Below are 7,954 nucleotides of genomic sequence, written 5' to 3'. Positions count from 1 at the left end.
TAAGAAATGTGTGCTGCCTGATTAATAGGATTTTGATATTCATTCCCAAACGAAGCTTTTGGTTAATTTTGTGATTTATGTTTCGTTATTCCACGCGATGTTTACTTTCATTCATGATTTGGCTTCCTCTGGGGACTGGAGACTGGGCACTGGGACTCCTCTCTGCAATTAAAGGCTTTACGTTCGCTGAGGGGTTAATGCAATAATTTAGCAGTCTTCCGGCACTTAATTGGTTCCCGTTCTGTCTCTCTCGCTTGCTGGGTGGCCCTCTGTCTCTGAGCGACCCAATCAGATCTCATTGTGTGGTGGGTGTGATACATTTGATTATAGGGTTTGTGTCGCAATCGCAGTCGCTCTAGGCGCATGATTATTCATGACTTGTACTCGTACGCTCAGGTCAAGGTTGGAGAACTAGGGAACTTAAGAAAACTAAATTAAGTTAGAAGTGGAATTTTTCATACGGAAAAATGATCCAAAAACTATGCTGGGCTTAATTGAAAGATTTTACTCCTCCGATGTGAATATAATTCTCTATATAGTTCTCTAAGGATATATTCTTATTTATATTATTTTAGTAAGTATTCTGCTGTTACTTAATGATTGGTTATAGAATTGTTGTAAGGCAGTTGATGTGCAATGCTTATCCCAACCGACTGAGGGGCGTTGCTGCATGACGCATGACGCTTGACACTTTTCTTTTTATCTATTATTTATGTAAAGATCTTTCCACTCTTCAACCATAGTTAAAGTCAATTATAAGATGATTCTTCTTTGATTTGTAGATCATATCAGATATTCAAAGATGCATTTCCACACTCAATAGGGATATCATCTCCCAATATTCCGAATTCTTCTATGACTCCCAAAATATGATAACCATAAAGTAAAATCAGAAGATGTTTCCACATTCAAACGATACTTAAGATCAATTAGAAGCTGCCGATGATTCGAACGCAATTTGTCGATGGTTAACATAGTATCTGCCACACTTAATCTGTAGTTAAAATTAATTAGGTGATGATTTTTGTTCCATTTTGTGATTGGAAGATCCAAAGATCTTTCCACATAAAATATACATATGTAAATATCTCCACAGATCGCTTTGGGCAGCAGGGAGCAGAGAGAACACACAGCAAAGACCTACACAGACCGCAACCCGTTATGCTGGAAAAGTTGTCTGGTTGCACTTGTTGCAGGTTGCCGCTTAGGCTTGGGCTGCCCCACTAAATGCATTTCCACTTATATTTTATTGCGGACCCCCAAAATGTTGAATGCCTGCAAATGTCAACAAGTTGCAAGTCGATGACGACGATGGTCTCGATGGCTTTCGATGTTTCGATGTCGATGAGTGTTTCCAGAGTACGACAGAGTATTGGATGCTGCCGCTTTATTTTTATTTGTATTTGTATTTCTATTCCTATTTCTCGTTCGTTTCGTTTTCTGTTGTTATGCGAAATCGATTGGTAACCATTTCCCCCCCTGCCCTGCCATGCCCACTTCTCCACTGGTTGGATGGGGGCACATGCAACACGTATATAAAGATTATTTTTAAGGTGCGCGCGCACTTTTGAGGTTTGGTGCCCACCTCTGGTCGTCCCTCTCCTGATTTCCCAAAATGCAAGCAACGCCTGTTTGGTTTACCGTTTTTGCTACGCTGAGAGATGAGGTTGCATGCAACGGTCGGGCGATGAATGCCTTGAATCATGACTGCCACTACAATCGAATAGGATCCCAGTCCCCAGCACGGATGCTTTTTACGTGGAACAGTGGAAGCCAATAGGAAAGTGCAGCGAAAATGCATAGAAAATAAGGGAGAGATAAGAGATGAACTAATAGAAACGGAAGGGAATCAATCAATAAAAGAATTAAGAGAATATTGATTTTAAATCAAGGAAAAATTGAATTTAAATTAATTAAATTAATGCATAAAATATTGTGTAAATAACAGTCTTTAATGCATAGAAATCCTTAAATATTCTTAGCTTAAATCTGTTCAATAGATCGGTGATAGGAAAATGTAAATGAAACCTCCCTAGCCATCGATAGTTTCTATATTTTCCCAGGAAAGTATTCAGATCTGTAGGTGCTATGGATATATTTATTTTCCCTTAGTTTTTTTTTCATTTATTTCGCTCTGTTTTGCACCACTGTGCACCCCAAACTGCGGCGCGTTCTTTGACAATTTTCAACGCCTTCGATGTTTGGATCAGCATTCAGCATCAGCATCAGCATTGGGATTGGGATTGGCGCTGCCTGCATGAGATGGCAAACTGTTGCCTGCCACAGTGCCACTGCCGCTGCCTGCCGCCTGCCACACTGCTTTGCCACTGCCAGTGCTGCCTCCGCTGATGCTTGGCGATGCTGCCGTTTGACGAGACTTCTGGTAACTGTGTGGCAGATTTTTTTTTCTTCAGTTTTTCCCTCTCTTTTGTTGTTGAATTATTATTTGGTATGGATTTTTGTTTTTGTTTTTGTTTTTGGCCTGGCCCAGAGGCTGTTGCCCTGTTTGGCTGTTTGTTGTGGCTGCTGCTGCTGCTGCTGCTTGTGCTGCTTCTGCTGCTGATGATTTTATTATTATTTTTCTGTCGAATGCAATGCATTTCCTATTGGGTAATATTTTCGATTTGCATTCCGCGCCATGAATTGCATTTTAATTAGATTCGAACGATGGTTTCGCGATGATTTGCACACGAAGGTGGGGTCTCGGGTCTCTCCCCAAAGAACAAACCCCACCTTTGCGGATCTCTCTTTGGGTCTGACCTTTCCTGCTGCTGCTGCTGCCGCAACAACACCGGCAAAAACGCGATTCAGCCCAGGCATTCCATAAAGTTTGAACAATTGTTTATTGTGCCCATTCCTGCTTCAGCTCTTTCTACAGCTCTTTGAGCCACTTACAAAAATCACCGATTGTGTCAACAAGAGTCTCTAAAGAAACAAACACACACACAAACACAAAAAATGCCCCTCGGGGGCCGGGCCCGCTGTCTCTCGTTCATTAACACCTTTTTAAGCCGTCGAACATTTCACAGTTTTCTCGAATTCTCAAATTCAAATAGAAATTCGAATTCGGCATCTCCAATGTGCGCGAGCGCTGTTTCATTAATTGTGTTTGCTCTTTTGGTCACTCGCTGGAGTCGGAGTCGGAGTCCGCTGTCAGATCTGTCAGATCTGTGGGTAATGAGATGAGTAGGAGGCAAATGTATGGCTACAGCATGCTGTTACAGGTTGTTATTTTCGGACAGGTATCCACACCTTTTCCTACATATCCCATTGGTTGTTGCTGTTGCTGTTGTTCTTTGTGGGTGTTGTCTGTTGTGGTAATTGGCCCGGCGAACGGGTTTCTTATTTCTTCTGGCATTTCCATAATTGTTAATTGTATTTTGTTGTTTTTTTTTTCTGTTCTATTATTAACCTTTGATATGTTCCATAAACTCTGGAGATTCCAATGGAAACGGAACCTACGGAGGAGCTGGACATTCTACTTAGCTAGAAATACTTTTTTAACCCCTTTTAAAATGCCTGCAACCCCTCAGAGCCTCCCCTAGGTCCACGCCGCATAACCTTATCAAAAAATTTGTATAAACAAAATGGCAATCAATAATCAAATCAACTTTCTTTCTGCCACAAGGTTATGCCCAAGCCCCGCGGCGAGTGCTGCCAAAAAGCGCAGTCTGAAGGCAGGAGTAGGAGGAGGGGCAGGGGCAGAGGCAGGACATTGTAACGTGACAAAAAAACAAAAGGCAACAAGCAGAAGGCAGAAGGTAAAGTTTTTTCAGTTTGGCGTGTGCCGATTTACAAGGATATATACGAGTACGAGTGCGAGGATATTACGTTGCATATGCAGCCTTGCCACACGAAAAGGAAATCATATTGATATGCCAATGTGCGGTGCGGTGCGGTGGTGGGTGGTGCAGCCATCGAGAGGCTAGGGGCAGCCTGCCGTTCTGCTGGCACTTTGTTATATGCCGACACTTCCGACTTGGAAATTTGTGCCATGACACGGATTCACAGACGGTGGACAGGCCGAGACCGAGTCCCTCCCCCTGATAGCCGCCCAAATGAAATTTTCATTATTGGACGCACCTCGAGGCGAGGCAAAGGCAATGCAAAGGCAAGGCAAGGCGCAGCCAAGAGTCTCTCGACTCCTCACAACCAGGTCGAGATGGTGGGGGTTCAAGTGTCCTGCCTGCCTGCCAACTAGAGCAGGTTAATGGAGATGTTTAATGGTTATGGACTATGGGGGAGGACCTGCTGCTGCTGCTGCCTGCAATCAATAAATTGAACGAGGTTTCCAGCTTTAAGATGCCAGAAATTCCATTAAAAAATTGGTGGCTAATATGAGAAATGTGTGCCAAGTCGATACAATTCTAGTTCTAGAAATAACTTTGATGAATGGGCAACATTTTTGTACGTTCTTCGTTGGACATTCAAAGGGTATTATGTGCTGTGAAATGAGCAGAACAATTACTTACTTAATGGGCTAAGCAAGGCAGGGTAGACAGATCTATACAGAAACACTACACAGCTCTGGCAAATTGTACGAAAATTCCAATATTAATTGACATATCAGTGCTCCCAATTTCTAGATATTTATATATATTTGCATTTCTTGTGCCCAGGGTATCTCCACCTTCGACAATCAATTGAAACCTTTTTTTTCTGTATTCTCATGGTTCACGTTTTGACTTTCGCTTTGATCTTTCGCATTGGACATGTCTCGATGTCTCTCGAGTGCACTTGATGATAAATTCCATCATCCCCATCCCCAATATCATCATCATCATCATTCCACCCATACATTATGATCATCATTTTGTATGCTCTTATGGGGGCCTCATGCAAATTTGTGCCAAAAAGTCAATTACCTGACGTGTCAAGTGTGTGTTTCGTTTTGTTTTGTTGGCTGTTTCTAATGCTAATGCTAATGGTAGTGTTAGTGCCACAACATGTTGCACAACTCCAGCTTCAGTTATAATATTGATTTACAATGCTTGAATGTTGTTTGAATGCCTGAAACGAACCCAAAAGACAGCACCCAAAAAATGTTTAGCATCGTTTTGAGAGGCATTCAAATTCCACAGAGGAGGTAGGAGGCGGGAGCTCTGTTCATCTTTTAAGTAATGCTGCTGCTGGTGCTGCTGCTGCTGCTGGTACTGGTGCTGCTGGAATGGTGTTGTATGTTTCCGCCTGCCAAAGTTTTTTTTTAGTTACTAATTTTAGTTATTTTTTACAAGATTTTTTATGGTTTTTTGTTTGTTGCTGTTTATTATTTGCACTTAACCTTAATTTGGCTGTGGATCTTTTAGTGGTGGCTGCTGTGGTGGCTGGTGGCTGGTGGCTGCTATTTAGAGGATTATAATAAGATGCCGCTTTAAAAGGGTGCCAAATGTATTCCAAGGCTGCCAAATGTTTATTGGCAGCTTTGTAATTGGAAAGAACTTGTCTGGTTTGGCTGCTGTATAGGATATATGATATTCCTGGGAGAGAAAACTCTTTCAAAGAGTTGCAAAATTGTCGAAATTCACTTTATATAAAATATAGATATTTTTAAAGCTTTAAATCTTATTTCACAATTTAATTCTTCTCTTAATTATAGTTAATTAAATAGTATGTAAACTATATGTGGTCTTCTACTTAAAAGATATTTATCCAGCGTTTAATTCGCTGCTAGAATTCAGTATATACAAGGTACTTAATAGCTAATGAGGAAGAGTTTCTGTTGATGCCTTTTCTTTAAGTAGAAGTCTTAGCTCTTTTTTCACATCAACAGTTTTCTCTCTCTCTCTCCATCCTTTAATCACTCTCTGATGCAATTCTGATTTGCAACTGTTTTACCACTTTTTCTCTCTCTTGCTGAAAGGTGCACACTTTTATTCTTCTGCGGCAATTGAAGATTCTCTCAACTTTTATTCTTCTCTGCATGGAGATTCCCTTCCCAACTTCTGCTGGGAGTAGTAGTAGCTGCAGATGGGGAGGTGGAGGTGGAGCGTATTCTCTTCTCTCAAACAATTAGCAAATTAATAATTTACAGTTTTCTAATCATCATTATAATGACACTCTTGCTGTTCGCTGCTGCTGTTGACGTAATTGCGGGGCTTGAAGTCGTCACAAAAGTTACAGTCTCACTCGTAAGTATTTTTACAGCTTCCGTCATTGGATTGCATTGTATGTGGATGGAGATGGAGATGGAGAGTGTAGTGTGGCATGGGCATCTGTGTTTTGTTGCACGTTTGTTGTGGGGTGGTGTGGCGGAGAGTGCATTTTTGCAACTTAATTTTTATGACTGGAGAGAAAAGTGTGTCCATATCCACATACATATGTGTGTTGTGTTGTGTCGTGGTTTCTGTCTGTGCTTGACAGACGCGACTCTGCTGCTGGCTGGCTGGCTGGCTGGCTGGATGATTATTTTCCTCGAAACAAAACGGAAAGCTGGCGGGGCTACCATTTACGATGCCTGAAAAGGGAAAAGGGCGACCCCCATTACAAAAAAAATCTACTGGAGAAAATGTCAAGTGCATCAAAGAGAGGCATGAACGGACGGGGGCGACGGGGAGGACCCTCATCTCTCATCTGCTGCTGCTGGTGCAACGTCATTCGAATCGATGATGCATTGCTGTTATTTTTAATTACGAGGCAACAATGTAGCTGTAGGAGATGCATGATGCATGCCACACACCCATGGAAGTTGCATTTTGCATATATGACGTCACTGAGCATAACATACGAGAGGGAATTGACATTTAAGGCTATCTCTCGGGTCACCTATTAGTTATTTTATTATGTCCCCAGACTTGTCTCTCTCTCTCTCTCTCGCTCTCTCTGGGGGTCTTTGTGTGTGGCGCCCCATTGTTGTGGCCTCAAGTAGGTGCCTGCCACTGACTGCCTCTTACTGCTGCACAAATAAATGTCAAGGAGCTGCTGCTGCCGCCGCCACCGCCGCCGCCGTCGCTCTGTTGGTTCTGTGGGAAAACTGCGCTTTGATCTTGTTTTCGGCCTGGCCATAAATTTCAATTAGAAGTGGGATCTATCGATCTCTCTATTCAATCGGGGGAAGGGGGGAATTACCCCTTTGAACTTGAAGTTTTGCTTCTGCTGCGGCTGAGAGGAATTTCCAGAAAGGAATATTCACTTTTAATTACTAGGTGAGATGTGTGGCTGTGGCTGTGGCTCTGTCTGTGGCTGGTCATCGCTGTGAAGCAAACATAAAAATTAATTTTCATATTTAATTACAGGCAAAAGCCAGCAAATGAGCTGGCAGCAGCGTTCGCTGGGTCATAAATGAGTCAACGACTGGACTTGGACGGACTGCCATAGGCCACACACCGAAAGCAACGAAAGCCACAGCCACAGCTACAGCCACAGCTTAGAGCAAGGGAAAGCTAGAGAGCCCGAAAGCCCAGGCAGAACGCCATGAAACGAGTTAGCCAACGATGCCAAAGATTCTGTGGAAATGTTTATTAAACTCCAAGGATTTTATGATTATGCCGCCAAAAACCTGAAGACGAGTCGACGGCGTCGGCGGCGGCGGCGACTACTGGCTACTGGTCCACTACTCCTCCAAGTCCAGCTCCTGCCGGCATCTCTTCTGCGTTTGGCAATTAAACTTCTGGCTGAGTCTGGACTGTGGTCGGTCGCTCTGTCGATGTAATGCCATTCATTTCTACTCCTCGACTACTTTTGGTCTCGTCTCTGGTTTTGCCATTGCCATTGCCCCACTCTGCTGTGGCAGTGGAGTGCTGCTACTTACTGCCATGCCACCATGCACCATTGGGGCTATTTAAATTTTCGACTTTTGCAGCACTGGCAGCGGCAGCGGCACTGGCACAGGCACAGGCACCGGCTCATTTGGTAATTATGTGAAAATGCATTTCGGTGGTGGGTCCAAAAAGCGTTTTCCCATTTGGACTACTGCCAGAGGGACGGACAGACAGCCTGCTAGTCGGCAAAGCCAGGT

This window comes from Drosophila obscura, unplaced genomic scaffold, assembly GCF_018151105.1.
Source record: "Drosophila obscura isolate BZ-5 IFL unplaced genomic scaffold, ASM1815110v1 contig_4, whole genome shotgun sequence".
Taxonomy (NCBI): domain Eukaryota; kingdom Metazoa; phylum Arthropoda; class Insecta; order Diptera; family Drosophilidae; genus Drosophila; species Drosophila obscura.
Note: the sequence above shows the minus strand (reverse complement) of the source record.